Source organism: Rutidosis leptorrhynchoides, chromosome 10 (assembly GCF_046630445.1).
Source record: "Rutidosis leptorrhynchoides isolate AG116_Rl617_1_P2 chromosome 10, CSIRO_AGI_Rlap_v1, whole genome shotgun sequence".
In the NCBI taxonomy this organism is placed as follows: domain Eukaryota; kingdom Viridiplantae; phylum Streptophyta; class Magnoliopsida; order Asterales; family Asteraceae; genus Rutidosis; species Rutidosis leptorrhynchoides.
The window spans coordinates 313,950,662-313,967,639 of NC_092342.1; positions in this window are offsets into that span (position 1 = coordinate 313,950,662).

Here is a 16,978-nt window from a genome sequence, read left to right on the forward strand (position 1 = left end):
AGGAGGATTTCGCTAATGAAATAAAAGAGATCACTAAGGAGAAATTCCAACTTGCTATAGATAATAAAAACAACCACAATAATAAAATGTCCTTAATTATTAAAAAAGAACAGGACCATTCGATCCGTAACCACCCTTATTGTATTAAACCCACTGAGGCAACGGGTACCTCAAAACCCCAACTAAAAATAAAATACACTGCCAGGATGTCTGTCGGACCATGTGCACACAAACAATTGGCAGAGAGAACCAAATGGGAAGAAGTTTCTGATAGTTCTGAATGAACGACCTCGCAACCATAAATCTTCCATGTGCTATTTTATTGCTTATGTGTGCTACTCTATCTTGTTATGTAAAATAAGCATATGTAAAATATCAGTATTGTATGGTATTGTATTATTTTGGTTTATTAATAATAAATGCATGGAATGATTATTTGTATTATTACTACTTCTTATTATTATTATTACATAATAATGTAGTAACTCGCTATAATTTTCATAGTGGAATATTATTAGGATTTAGGTGGTTAATTCCTTGTACTAGCTATTATGTATGAACTTAACGGGTAGGTAATACCCTAGAAATAATTATAAAATGCTAATAAGAAGAAAAGGCTTTTATAATAATCGGTTCATATTATTAATATGCTACGATTAACTATTGACAACTCATTTTTCCTATAATATTCTATATGATTAAATTATATCTGTTGTGTTTATTGAAGAAACATGTCTCAAATGTCGGATGCTGAGTTTGAGAAACTAGTCGAGAAACGTGTGAATGAAAGAATTGCTGCAACCGAAGCAGCAAAAGCAACAACCGAAGCAGCAGCTAAAGCAGCAGCCGTAAACACAAATTCACGAAACGGATGCTCATACAAAACTTTTCAAGGATGCAAACCACAGACGTTTAGTGGAACTGAGGGACCAGTCGGTCTAACCCGATGGTTTGAAAAGATGGAGTCCGTTTTCAAAATCAGTAATTGTGCGAACGGAGACAAGTCAAAGTATGCTTCGTGCACGTTGCAATATGGTGCACTTACTTGGTGGAACAATTATGCTAAAGCAGAAGGAATAGATACGGCATATGATATCTCTTGGGAAGAACTGAAAAAGATGCTAATCGAGGAGTACTGTCCTCGAAACGAGATCAGAAAAATGGAATATGAGTTACGTAATCTGAAGGTTATCAGCGCGAATCTCAATAACTATGAAAAGCGTTTCATGGAACTAGCCTTGTTGTGTCCCGAATTGGTGCCAAATGAGAAACGAAAGATAGAAATGTATATTGACGGTTTATCGATCAATATCAAAGGAAATGTTACATCGTCCAAACCGAATACGATGCAGGAAGCCATGACAATGGCACACCAACTCATGGACCAGATTACAGAGAGTTCGATTAAGGCACCAATTACCGAAGTCAAGACAACTGAAGGAAAGAGGAAATGGGAAGACTATAAGGGCAAAAGTACTCACCTGAAGAAACAAGAAACTTTTAAAGGTAAACAAGATGGGGCAACTGCAAGTCCAAACTATAAGGGACCTCATCCGTTCTGCAAAAGGTGTTACACACATCATGCAGGCTATTGCCAAGTGGTCTGTGATAAGTGCAACAAGAAAGGACATGTGGCGAAAGATTGTTATGCCACCGTTTCTGAAGTAAAGACAAAATTGACCGATGTCAAGAAATGTTATGGATGCGGGAAGTCTGGTCACTTTATAAATCAATGCCCTGATAAGGAGAAGAACAAAGAACCCGCACGTGGGAGGGCATTTAATGTTAGTGCCAGTAAAGCACGTGAGGATCCTAATCTTGTCACGGGTATGTTTACCGTTAATAATCAACTAGCTTCTATTATGTTTGATACGGGTGCTGATAGAAGTTATATGTGTAAAGACTTTAGTTTTAAACTAAAATGTGCATCATTACCTCTAGACGATAAATATACTATTGAATTAGCTAATGGTAACCTGATAAAAGCCGATAAAATTTGCCATGGTTGCGAAATGAATCTCACTGGTGAAACCTTCAAAATCGATTTGATACCCGTAGAACTAGGAAGTTTTGACGTAATCGTTGGCATGGACTGGATGTCCAAAACAAGAGCGGAAGTTGTTTGCGCTGAGAAAGCAATCCGCATCCCTCGTAAGGATGAAACGTCATTAATGATTTATGGGGAGAAGAGCAACTCAAAGCTGAACTTTATCAGCTGTATGAAGGCCCAGAAACTTATAAGAAAAGGTTGTTATGCTATTCTGGCACACGTAAAGAAGATCGATACTGAAGAAAGAAGCATTAATGACATGCCGGTTGTAAGAGAATATCCCGGAGTATTTCCAGAAGAATTACCGGGGCTACCTCCACACAGATGTGTAGAATTCCAGATTGATCTCATACCAGGAGCTGCACCTGTAGCCCGATCTCCATATAGACTTGCACCTTCAGAAATGCAAGAATTACAAGACCAGTTGCAAGAATTATCGGACCGTGGATTTATTCGTCCTAGTTTTTCACCTTGGGGTGCTCCTATTCTGTTCGTCAAGAAGAAGGATGGATCTATGAGAATGTGCATAGATTACCGAGAATTAAATAAATTAACGATCAAGAATCGGTACCCATTACCGAGGATTGATGATTTGTTTGATCAATTGCAAGGATCAAGTGTTTATTCTAAGATTGATCTACGCTCCGGATATCATCAGCTGAGAGTGAAGGAAGAAGATGTTCCTAAAACAGCGTTCAGAACCCGTTACGGTCACTATGAATTTTTAGTCATGCCTTTTGGATTGACTAATGCTCCAGCAGTATTCATAGATCTAATGAATCGCATCTGTAGACCGTATTTAGACAAATTTGTCATTGTTTTTATCGACGACATATTGATTTACTCGAAGAACAAGGAAGAACATGAGCAACACTTAAGACTGGTACTAGAGATACTCAAGAAAGAAGAATTGTACGCAAAATTTTCGAAGTGTGATTTCTGGTTACAAGAAGTACAATTTTTGGGTCATGTTGTCAGTAAACATGGAATTAAAGTTGACCCCGCCAAGATCGAAGCCATTAGTAAATGGGAAACACCGAAGACTCCAACACAAATCCGCCAATTCTTAGGTCTTGCTGGTTACTACCGAAGATTCATTCAAGATTTCTCTAGAATCGCCAAACCCTTAACTGCATTGACTCAAAAGGGAAAGAAGTATGATTGGTCCACGGAACAGGAATCCTCATTCCAGTTACTAAAGAAGAAGTTAACGTCTGCACCCATTTTGTCATTACCGGAAGGAAATGATGATTTTGTGATCTATTGTGATGCTTCGCGCCAAGGTTTAGGATGTGTATTAATGCAACGCACAAAAGTTATCGCATATGCCTCACGACAACTAAAAATTCATGAAAAGAACTATACAACGCACGATTTGGAACTTGGAGCAGTAGTTTTTGCACTCAAAATATGGAGACACTATCTATATGGCACCAAGTGTACAGTGTACACCGACCATAAGAGTCTTCAACATATTTTTGATCAAAAACAACTCAATATGAGGCAACGTCGCTGGGTAGAGTTGTTAAACGATTACGATTGTGAAATCCGTTACCACCCCGGAAAGGCTAATGTTGTAGCTGATGCCCTAAGTCGAAAAGAAAGAGTAAAACCTCTTAGGGTCCGAGCTTTGAATATTACAATTCGTACTGATCTCACAAAGCAAATTCAAGCAGCACAGTTAGAAACTTTAAAAGAAGAAAACGAAAAAGGTGAAATGAGCAAAGGGTTAGAAAAACAACTTGAAGTAAAAGCCGATGGAACCCTGTATTTTGCTGGTAGGATATGGGTACCAAGACATGGTAACCTAAGGCAACTAGTACTAGATGAAGCACACAAAACGAGGTACTCAATTCACCCAGGAAATGGGAAAATGTACCACGATCTCAAGAAGTTCTATTGGTGGCCTAATATGAAGACAGAAATTGCTACTTATGTAAGCAAATGTTTGACGTGTGCAAAGGTTAAAGCTGAGCACCAAAAGCCGTCAGGATTACTGCAACAACCAGAAATTCCGCAGTGGAAATGGGAAAGAATAACCATGGATTTCATTACGAAATTGCCAAGGACTGCAAGTAGTCATGATACTATTTGGGTGATAGTTGATCGTCTAACTAAATCAGCTCACTTCCTACCAATAAAGGAGACAGACAGTATGGAGAAATTAGCACGCCTATATTTGAAGGAAGTAGTTTCCAGGCATGGTGTACCCATCTCCATCATATCTGATCGCGACACCCGATTCACATCACGTTTTTGGCAATCATTACAAAAAGCATTGGGAACTCGATTAGATATGAGCACCGCTTATCACCCACAGACAGATGGTCAAAGTGAAAGAACAATACAAACATTGGAAGACATGTTACGGGCATGCGTGATTGACTTTGGAACCAGTTGGGATCGACACTTACCGTTGGCAGAATTTTCATACAATAACAGCTATCATACGAGCATCAACGCAGCGCCATTTGAAGCACTTTACGGTAGAAAGTGCAGATCTCCTATCTGTTGGAGTGAAGTAGGAGAAAGACAACTTACTAGACCAGAAATTATTCATGAAACCACCGAAAAGATCATTCAAATACAACAGCGATTGAAAACGGCCATGAGTCGCCAAAAGAGTTATGCTGATGTAAGAAGAAAACCGCTAGAATTTCAAGTGGGCGACAAAGTCATGTTGAAAGTGTCACCCTGGAAAGGCATTGTACGATTCGGTAAACGAGGAAAGCTAAGTCCTAGGTATGTAGGACCCTTTGAAATCACCGAAAGAATTGGAGCAGTTGCTTATCGATTAAAGCTACCGCAAGAACTTAGTAGTGTTCACGACACATTTCACGTGTCAAATTTGAAGAAATGTTTAGCTGAAGAGGATGTCGTAATTCCTCTTGACGAAATACGAATTAATGATAAACTCCATTTTGTCGAAGAACCTGTTGAAATCATGGACCGTGAGGTCAAACAATTAAAACAAAGCAAAATACCGATAGTTAGAGTTCGTTAGAACGCAAGACGAGGACCCGAGTTTACTTGGGAACGTGAAGATCAAATGAAGCAAAAGTATCCACATTTGTTCACTGATATCGCTCATGAAACAGGTACTACTCAAAATTTCGGGACGAAATTTTCTTTAACGGGGAGGTACTGTGATGACCTGAAAAATTTCGACTAATTTAAACCAATTCTCTATACGATTTATTATTTTGGCACGTTAAACAAAGTCTGTTAGATTGAGTCTCAAAATTTTAGAACTGTTTCATATATACAATTACCTTTGACTACTCTCAACGATTCATGAACAATTATATGTATGTATATATATATATATATGTACAAGTAAAAATGACTTTCCTACAGTAAAACCCTAGTTGCTACAGTAAAAATTACTTTGCTACAGTAAAACACTATTTGCTACAGTAAAACACTATTTGCTACAGTGAACCGTATTTTGCTACAGTGCTACAGTGAAAACGACTTTGCTACAGTGATTTGCTACAGTACACACTATTTGCTACAGTAAACACTATTTACTACAGTACACTATTTGATGTCGACGAACTAGCAAACAAAAACGGAAAAGGCGGCCATGCGATCGCATGACAAAAACACTGAAAACTCATGCGATCGCATGAGCTACAGTAAATCGAAAAGTAATATAAATACGCAGTTTGTTCGACGAACTCTTTCAAATTAAACTCTCAATATTTATATTTATATTATAATTATAATTTTAAATTTAAGTTTAATAATAATAAGGTATATACGAGGGTGTTTTTAATTAGGGTTTCAAACCGCTTTAAGCTAAGGAAATATTAGGTATTATTCGGGGTATTGTTCTTGAATCCAAGGCCAACCATACAGTCGTCTACCATCATTACGTCTACGCAATTTGCCTACAATATTGAATCGCAATATTGAACTGTGAGTTATAGTCTCCCTTTTTAAATACTTTAAATATTTTTGGGCTGAGAATACATGCAATTTATTTTAAACGCAATAAGACACAAGTACATACAAAATTCTACACTGAGTTAAACCGAAAATCCCTTAGCTTTGGTAACTAGTAGCTGCCAGTACATAGGATATGGACTGGTGGGCGCGAATAATTGTATATGGATCCATAGGGCTTGACATCCCCGTCCGAGCTAGAGCGCTAGCCTTTTAACGGACGTATGTTATTTGAGTTTAAGACACGTTGGTTTGCGCGTATTAAAACGAATGGGGTAATTATCACTATAGCGTTAAGTTTAGTTACCAGGGTGCTCTGTTACGTAGAATCTATTGATAAACTTTTGATGAAATCTTGTGGTCTATCTTTATATATGTTTATGACTCGAGCAATTAAACCTATAACTCACCAACATCCGTGTTGACTTTTTAGCATGTTTTATTCTCAGGTCCTTAGAATGCTTCCGCTGTGATGTGCTTGTTGCCTGCATGGAGTCTCTCATGCTTTGTACAAAGTTTATTGCATTCAAAATAAAACTGCGTTGTGTAATAAATAATTGGACTGTAATGTCAACCTGTAAATTAAAGACTTATGTATTTTGGGGTTTTGCTTATACCTAAGCACTCGCCCACATGTTTATAACTTTCTATGTTTAGAAAGTCACTTATTTTAATGAATGCAATATTTTATCAAAACGTATCATATAGAGGTCAAAACCTCACTGTGGAATCAATGATTAACGTGCCGCGTCAATAGCGATTTTGACGGGTCGTTACAGATTCTCTAAGATCGCCCGACCATTAACCGCGATGACTCATAAGGGCAAGAAGTTTGAGTGGTCAGAACCTCAAGAAACTGCATTTCAGTTGTTGAAAGAGAAGTTAACAACTGCACCGGTATTGTCTCTACCCGAGGGAAGTGAATATTTTGTTGTTTATTGTGATGCCTCACGTCAAGGAATGGGTTGCGTGCTTATGCAATGAAACAAGGTTATTACTTATGGATCTCGTCAGTTAGAGATTCACGAGCAGAATTACATTACGCACGACCTTGAGTTAGAAGCTGTTGTCTTTGCACTTAAAATATGGAGACACTACCTGTTTGGAACCAAGTTCACTATCTTCACTGGCCATAAGAGTTTACAGCACATATTCGATCAGAAATAGCTCAACATGAGACAACGATGTTGGATGGAACTACTTAACGATTATAACTGCGAACTTCAATACCATCCGGGCAAGGCGAATGTTGTGGCGGATGCCTTAAACAGAAAGGAGCGAGAGAAACCTCTTAGGGTTAAAGCTCTTAACATAGTTGTCCGTACGAATCTCACATCACAAATTTGCGAAGTACAACAAGAAGCCATGAAACAAGAAAATGTCGATGTTGAATTTCTCAGAGGAATGGATAAGAAATTTGACATCAAATAGGACGGAACACGGTACTTTTCTAACCGAATTTGGGTACCAAAGTTTTGTGGATTGAGAGAACTAGTGTTAGAGGAAGCACACAAATCGAGATACTCAATTCATCCAGGATCAGATAAAATGTACCAAGATTTGAAGGCATTTTATTGGTGGCCGAATTTGAAAGCTGACATTGCTACCTATGTCAGGAAGTGCTTGAATTGCGTTAAAGTCAAGGCTGAGCATCAGAAGCCATCAGGATTATTAACTCAACCAGAGATTCCCCAGTGGAAGTGGGAAGGTATTTCCATGGACTTCATTACGATACTGCCGAGAACAGCGGGAGGTCACGATACTATTTGAGTTATCGTGGATCATCTCACTAAGTCCGCACACTTCTTACCGATAAGGGAAACCGATAAAATGGAGAAGTTGGCTCAGATCTACATTAAGGAAGTCGTCTCTAGGCATGGAGTGCCTATATCCATTATATCCGACCGCGACAGTAGATTTACTTCCAGGTTTTGGCAATCATTACAGAAAGCAATGGGGATTCGTTTAGATATGAGTACAGCATATCACCCCAGACGGATGGCCAGAGCGAACGAACTATTCAGACTTTTGAGGACATGCTGAGAGCGTGTGTCATTGATTTCGGAAACGGATGGGATAAGAATTTACCACTGGCTGAGTTCTCATACAATAACAGCTACCATGCGAGCATTAAGGCTGCACCTTTCAAAGCATTGTATGGAAGGAAGTGTAGATCTCCCGTTTGTTGGAGCGAATTGGGATATAGTCAGTTGACAGGTCCTGAGATTATTCAGGAGACAACTGAGAAAGTCCTACAGATTCAGGAACGACTGAGAACGGCTCGAAGTCGTCAAAAGAGTTATGTCGATGTTAGACGGAAGGATATAGAGTTCCAAGTTGGTGACAAGGTTATGCTTAAGGTATCACCTTGGAAGGGCGTTGTACGATTTGGGAAACGAGGTAAACTGAGTCCAAGATATGTTGGACCATTTGAGATAACTGAAAGAGTTAGACTGGTAGCTTACAGATTGGAACTGCCATAAGCACTCAGCGGTATTCATGACGTTTTCCATGTATCCAATCTAAAGAAGTGCCTAGCCGATGATAATTTGATTATTCCTTTAGAGGAACTACGTATCGACGACAAACTTCATTTCATTGAGGAACCTGTTGAAATCTTGGGCTGTGAGGTCAAACAGTTGAAGCAAAGCAGAATTCCTATCGTTAAAGTTCGGTGGAACGCGAGAAGAGGACCAGAGTTCACGTGGGAGCGTGAAGACCAGATGAGGCTGAAATATCCGCAACTGTTTCCCGAGGAAACTACTTCAGCGGACGATCACTAAAATTTCGGGATTAAATTTTCAATAACAGGTGGGTAATGTAACAACCCTGATTTTTCCGTTACTTCCGTTAGTTTATTTAACGGCGATTATTTAAATTTTATGCGTTTACGTGTATTAAATGCGTACTTGATCTTTGGAGGGTTTCAATAATTAATATGGGTTGATATTAATTCAAATAAATATTTCGGATAATGAAATACGATAAAAACGATACGATTTTGATAATAGCTTTTTGAGCAACGAAACGCTCGGGTTTATTTTAATAATTAATTTTATTAATTATTAACTTTTGAAAATATTTAATTTATTGGGTTTTTAATAAATTAAGCGATTGGTTGCTTTTAACGATCGGGTTAGCGTTCTGGGCCTTCGGTACGACTAAACGGCACTTAAAACAGACCACGATTACACGTAATTGCAAAACGAGAGCCCGGGGATACCCCATGGGGCCCATTCGACCGACCCCTCCCCCTCCCCTTTATTTTGTTAAATGTTGAGGGACTTATGTGTATTTATCTATATTAGGGCTAGATATAAATACTTGTGATTAACCTAAACTAATTAAACCCTCACACACAAAAAACTGCAGTCGATCCCCTCCCTCCCTCTCTTGTTCATCGACCACCACCACTAACAATACACCTTCAATTTTCAATTTTTGATAAAACCTCAAGAACAAACGTTGTAATTCGCGTTATCCTCTACATATTGGTGTGCTTTGATTGTTGATCTAAGGTATATTTAGCTAAACCCTAATCCTAAAAATCTGATTTTTATAAGAGTGTCATAGTTATGTTGTCAATTGCTCAAGTCTATACGCGTACGTGTTAATCGTTATCGTTATTTTGATTGTTTGATGCGCTAGGGTTTAAAAACGAATTTGTATTTACTTGATCAGAAAAATTAAGTTTTTCAAATGTTAATTATTATGTTATAATCAGATTTCTTCCGAAAAACTATTGATTTTAGGCTTTGGATTCGCTTGATTTCATTTCCGTATTATTAAGTTATGTCAATTTGAATTATCGTTGTGTTTTTGTTGCTTGATCAGAAATCTGGTATTGATAGACAATGAATTGGAATGTGAGACTTATACCACTGGAAATATAATTTAAAAACACTCAATTTAGACTAGGATATCATGTGTTTGCTTATGTATAGCCTAAGATATGCTTGAATTAGTGTAAAAGTAGTTTTATACAGCACTTGCATGAAAATAACCTTGTATGATATAATGTGTTAACTTCTGTGATTGAAGCTTTGCATATTTGAAAATTAGACAAAAAGTACTTCATCTTTCATGTGGATATCATAGGCTAATTGTATCTAGATCTTCGGATAATCACGTGCGAATGTGACTAACTAAATGAGAATCGAATCTGTAAATTGCACACGGTTTTGTACTCTGTGGATTGTGTGAATTGCATGAGCATGTATTATTCTGGAAAATGAAACTTAACATGATATTTGACTTATTGTTAGTTTATGTCAATCTCTGAAACCTTATACATTGGGCACAATAGAGCCATACTTTATGTGAATTCTGATTTGAGCTGAAAACAGAATGTTCAACTTGCACGAATAAACTGTACAAATTGGCTAAACAAAAGTTTCTAGATTTTTGATATGTGTTACTTTGATTTGTCTTTGAACTATGGACACTGTTCTTGTATCAATTTCATGTTCCTAACTCCGGTTATAGCCAAAACGAAATCAGTGCGCGGTCAGAAATTGACTTGGCAAACCCCAAATGTATCCCTTCTGATTCCTGACTTTTAATTGTCGTATGAGTCCCTGGCTGGACTTTTTGGAATCAATTTTAAGTATATTTATGATCTGGAGTTTGTCATGTTTACTTGAATTTTGTACTATGAGATAATGTGCTAAGTATGCTACGTGTTCATGAACTTTGTGCATAACGATAAACTGAAATTGTGAAAATGATCATTCGTGACCTAAAACGTATTTTTTGACTTAGGTTTGACATGTTGACCAATATTTGATATGAACCTACTGATGATTGACTTTAGTTGACCACATTGACCAAGTTTGACTTTCGGTTGACTTTGTTTGACTTGCATGATATAGTTGACTTTTACTTTGAAACGCGTCGAGTCGAGCAATAAGACAACGTACACTATGAAACCACACTTATTTAAGATACATATATTGACCAACCTAGATACGTATACTTAGGTTGCATAACTCGGCTATAAACCGTACAAGTTATTTGTTCACTTTTCAATCCGAGCTTTATTCAAAGGTGAGTCTACAGTCCCGCTTTTTACATGTTTTCAGGGATGAGAATACACGCTGTTATACTTACATTTTCAAATTCTTTTGTATTGACAAGAGAACTATATATGCATGTTGAGTTTGTTCAAAAAGCCTCTAGCTTGAATACTTTTAATACCATCGGTGTAAGCACAATTTAGATGGACGGATCCGTTAGGTTGACAACCTCACCCGCTATAAAAACTGTGGTGCATTTACTTTGAACATTAAATACATTTGAACACGTGTATAACATTTTATGAGGTAAGGCGGGTATAGTGGCTTCTATATTCGGGTTATTGCTAGTATTCAGGTGCTCAGATTATGCAAACATCTCGTGGTCAAGGAAACTAAACTATTTTTCTGATAACTGTTTTTCAGATACTGTTACATTACTTTAAACCTGTAGATTCATAAACATTATTTGTGAACTGTTTTTGCGTGTTTTTATTCTCATGTATTAATTGCTTCCGCTGTAAACTGTTGTCGTTACGTAGAAGTCAAGCCAAGCACTGGGACCAGAGTTAACGTTCTGTCAAAGGGATTTTGACGGGGGGTTACATTATCCGTGGGATTACAATGAGTTCTAATTTTTTCACAAGATGACTTACAGCTACTTCCAATACACTGATCTATTGAAGAATCGTTTGCAGGTTGTGAGACTTTAGCAGCAAACGAAGAGACAGGATTGAGAAAGGACTTGTTTCTTGCAGGTGACTTGTTCAAATTGAGTTGGGAGTAAGGACAGTTTTTTGGTGATTTTTGTATAAGGGTAGGGTAGTCATTTTTATTTAAAACAAATGACTTTTCTTGTAAAGGGGATGTAGCAGATGAAACCTCCTCACAAGTTGACTTGTCATGTACTTTTGCTGTACTTTTTGAAGAAAATAAAGAGGCTTTGATCTCCTTTTCTGACTTAATGACCGTTTTAGATTTGTCCCTTTGGGATCTAACTGCCCTGGTTACTTTCTCAATTGAATTGTGAATCTCTTTTTGTTTAGTTTCAATTTTTGGGGTGAATGACTTTTGTGGAGTTTGAAATTTCAAATTGTCTACACCAACGTAAAACTCACCCTCCTCCCTTTGAGTTTCCATTTCCGGTGAATTAAATTCCGGCGCCAGATTAACATTAACAGAATTTTTTGTTTTAAGATCTTCTAAAGCTTTGAGTGCCAAATTTAGAGCTTCGTTATATTCTTCGATAACTTTCTCACCGACTGATTCAATCAATTCGTCTTCAATAACTTCTTCAACCCATAATTTGCAATTAGTGAGGTTCTCTATGTTTGCCCATTCGTACTTGTTAATCAACCCAGGATCATCAGTTTCAATCAGAGCGTGCATAACATCGGTTCGTATAAGTCTATGAGATAAAGTATCAACATGAATTACCCTTCCAAAGGATTGAGCAACATCCTTTGTACTGTTTGAAGAACAACAATCAAAGGGAATACCTCTGATTGCCAATTTGGTAATTTTAAAAAACTTATTCTTCCTATTAACCAGTAGGATTACATCGGTAAATTTCAGTTCATTCAGATTCGGTCCCATATTCATTTTTTAAAGCTTTCTTCATCACTACATTGCACGATGTAGCCATATGACCCCCAAGCAGAAACAGATTTAATGGCTATCATCCTACTCTTTAGCCATTTGAATAATTTGAGAGCTTTGATGGGTTTATTATCGACAATAAGAGCAGACTATTTTAACCGCTCACTAGATTGTTGATTAGGGGACAAGACAATTTTGGGATTCGGTTTGTACAGCTTAGATGGAATTTGTGAATTGCTATCCATGGATGGGTTAATAAACATCTCTTTTTTAGCATACCCAACGAAAACGAACCTACCGTTGATAAGTGTACCGTTCATTACCTGGACCACATTAGATGCCTGTAATTGGTTTGCAAACTTGACGAAGGCAAAAGAACGATCTTGTTTCCATGAGATCCCTTCGATTGATCCGAACCTTTGCAAAGTGTTGTGATTGTGTTTGAGTTTGTAAATCTTGACAAACAGCCCAAAAAAACTGTCGATTTCTTTGGGAAAATTGGGTGTTTCGTGTTATGGAAAGAATTGTGAGGGATTTGTTGATTAATAGGAATTGAATTAGGGAAAGAAGGTTTAAAGTTTTGTGAATTTGTTTGGTGATTTTTGGATGAAGGATGAGTTTTGGGTGCAGGTTGAATAATATGAGAGAAAAGGGGATTCACCATTTTTCTTGTTTGTTTATTTTTTTTAACCACTATTAATGCTTTTGTTTGTCACTCACATACGTGTTAAGGGTAAATCCTTCACACACCATCATCACATTAAGTACGTGGTGTGCTGTTGATTAAACTGAGTGGTTTAGAGCATATATATTTATTCACCACAACAGAATCTTTGAGAAAACCGATTCAAACTTGCGCCACTAGTATGCAGATCCAATCCAGAGCTTATACCACTTAGACAATGTCTAGGTGATTATTATCAAAAAAAAAAAAAAAAAAAATTTGGTTCATGTTTAATTGTGTTCTTGTAATCGTTGTTGTCTTTGTTATGATATATTTTTGATGTACTTACTTTGAAAAGGTATGTTATGAATTAAAAAATTGGTTTAAGTGGTCAAATAAGCATATGTAAATTATGAGTTATATATGACTAACTGAACTCGTAAAATTTGTAACTATGACCTATTCAATAAGGACTAAATCAGAATTCATTTAAGAATGTGATTCAATATATTTTTTATTATCTAATATATGTTACTTGCTTTTCTAATCATTAATTTAGAAAGGTAACTACTCCGTAGTATTTTCAGCATCAATTTAAATAGATTCACTAAATATCCGAATTAACTAGGTTTGTGGTCCGCGCATTACAGCGGATTTTGATGAACGTTTGTAGCATACATTTAAAAGGATGACTGGAATACATAGCATTACATGATTTTGGTTGGTTTTGTTTGTTATAGCCTAGGTTTACAAAGTTTAGGTTTCAAAAGGATCAATGCCATTATACATTACTACATATATAATGGGATGGTACAAAAGCATGGCTAGTTGCTGCAAATAACTGTTTAGAGCGTTCGTACTCGAAGCTATGTCCTTTCTCGATTGATGTTGCTATGTATTTGCAGAGGTATACGTCTATGTTTGTGAGACAGTTTTTTGGTCATTGGTTTAAAAGTGCATTCTTTGCTAAACGAATGCAGCAAGTAGGTGAATGATAGCTAGGAAAATCCAGCTAAATATAAATAATAAAACCATTACTCCCTTTTGGTAACTGAGTCTGACGCTTTGCGACCTAACGACACCGCATAAATAAAAGCGTCCGTTTTGGCCATATCGGTGCCTCGTATCATGCATCCCCTTACAAGAATGAGACGTTTAATTTAAGGTGGTATTCAGGTAAAGTTCGAGTTGCGGACGGGAATTTACTTGATATTGTAGGTGATATCGGCTAAAAAGTCACGTTTTCACCCCGGTATTGAGGCCCAAAAAACAATAAAGCTTCGAACTTTATCGGAAAAATACCCGCTTCGTTGGTTAAAATTGAGATCAAGTAATTACGAAGACGGTGCAAAAAGAATCAAGAGAATCGGAGCTAAAACGAAGATTCTAGAGCGAAATCGGTGAAAACAAGAAATCAAGTTACGATCCAGCAAATCAGCAAGCTAAACGGCCTGCCAAACGGCCTGCCAAACGGGCTGCCAAACGGCTTGCCACTATGGCAAACGGCTTGCCACACGGGTCAAGCAAACGGGTACAGTAAACGGGCGACCAAGGCAAACGGGCCTTGCAAACGGCTTGCTAAACGGCCTGCCAGCCGTTTGCAGGCAAATTTTAGTTCTATTTAAAGGGTCTTTGTCATCCATTTCAACACACACTTCAACTTACTTCTTTCTCTCTCTTTCTACAATATTAGCCATACTTTCATGGTCTTCGACTCCGTGCGGGAAATCTAGTACCCGGAGAAGAACGCCGAAGATTGTATTAGGAGCGGTCTGGAGTTTGAAGTTGTCACTATTGTATTCGGAACTCGTTTAATATACTTGTACTTCTATCCTTTATCTTTATATAATGTCTTCCATCATTATGCTTTGTGATATTGTTGCCATGATTAGCGAGTAGTTATGTTTAGTGTATGCTATGATGTAATCAGTTATAATGTCGAAATAATATTATGGTTTGTGTATGTTGTCAAGATGCTTTCCGATTATGCTTTAAACTCAATCGCTTTTCCAACTAATAGAACGTAGTTATTGGCTCTGTTATTGGGAAGTCGCGAACCCTAATTCAGAGTACACTATCTGTGTCACCCCTTGGTAAGAGAAGTCTGTCGGATACAACGCGAGATCGACTGAGGCACACCGGTTGTAGTAAGTCTATCAAGCTTTGGATTCCGACTGAGGACTCTTTCGTAGTGAAACATCTAACTAGACCCTTAGTACATTGTCAGTCCTAGACCATTCTAGTGTAGTCACCAAGCATATAAACTTCGTACGTGTATGCTGAAGCACAACGGTTGTTGTAAGCTGTACCTCTATTAAGTAAGGCCATGGAACCCGGTCAATTCTGATTAGTACACTTCACCATAACGTTGTCTCAAGCATTGCACCCCGCTTGAGGGATTCTTGGTTAATTAAGGAACTGTTTGTTTAAACACATAAAGGATTAGACCGTTAGGATAACTGAACGTGTTCATGGAAGTCAACTTGACTTGTCCATGGTGTTCTTTATGGTTGAACTCTTTTTAAGGGCCTAACTACCTTTTTAAAACCCAATCATTAATGAAAGCATCGAAACACATCACGTCTCTGGGATACGGTAAACCCTGTATTCCATTATGCTTAAGAAAGTTTAGACCTTTGTGGAATGTTAATATGTCACCCAACCGAGTCGCTCAATTGGATAAGCCATCTGAACGTCTATGCCTGTAGTTAGACTGCACAGGTGTCGGGGGTAAGGGACGTTGCTGTCGATTCAGAATCTTCAAGCCTATCGCATTACCCAGTGACATGTCTTACGACAGGGGCATTAAGGACCAGTGTAATTGATATCGCTCCATTTATATGTATATTTTATTTCGTGATATCTACCTCACTTTGCTCAGTTTTTGACTATCTCGGAGCCTATTTAGTGTGTTATTGAGCTAATTGTAAATTAAGGGCTAAGGAGTTGATTTGGTGTAAAATTAACCAAATCATGGGCTAAGAAAATGACAAGTGCAGGAAACAGCTCCAAAAGCGCTGCTCCTATAAAGGAGCGCCGCTCCTGAAGGCCGAAAAGCGCCGTTCCAGAAGGAAAAGCAGCGCTACTATGCACGATTTGTCTTCAATTTTCTTTAGTGAGCAAAAGCGCCGTTCTAAATATCAAAAGAGTCGCTCGTGGTCAGCCAAAAGCGTCGCTCTTCAACAAAAGTGTCGCCCCTGTTCAGAGCCAAAAGCGGCATTCCAAAGTCAAAAGCGCCGCTCCTTACCAAGCCAAAAGCGCCGCTCCTGAAGTAAACGCGGCGCTCCTGACGCTGTTTCAGCCCAGATTTTCAGCACTATAAAAGGAACGAGATTAGGTCATTTTTCATATGCATCTTTGGGAGCAGCTGCTTAAGGTCCGAATTTCACATACAAAACCCTAATTTCATCATCCATTGGTGTTTAAGGGTGAATTCAAGGAAGCTAGCTCAAGATTCATCATTGTTTAGCTTAGATCTTCATCTTCTTTACATTTTGGGTTGTAATCTCCACTTTACTTTTCATATTTAGCATTGATTACTTGTAATAACTTGAAGATGATGATGATTTACATTTCTATGCTTATTATTAGTTTAATTTTAGCTATGATTGGCTAAATCTCTTGTGTTTGCTTATCTATGAATCTCTAATGCTAGTGTTTGCCCCAAATTAATTGATTATTGTTGTTTGAATGAATTACATGATC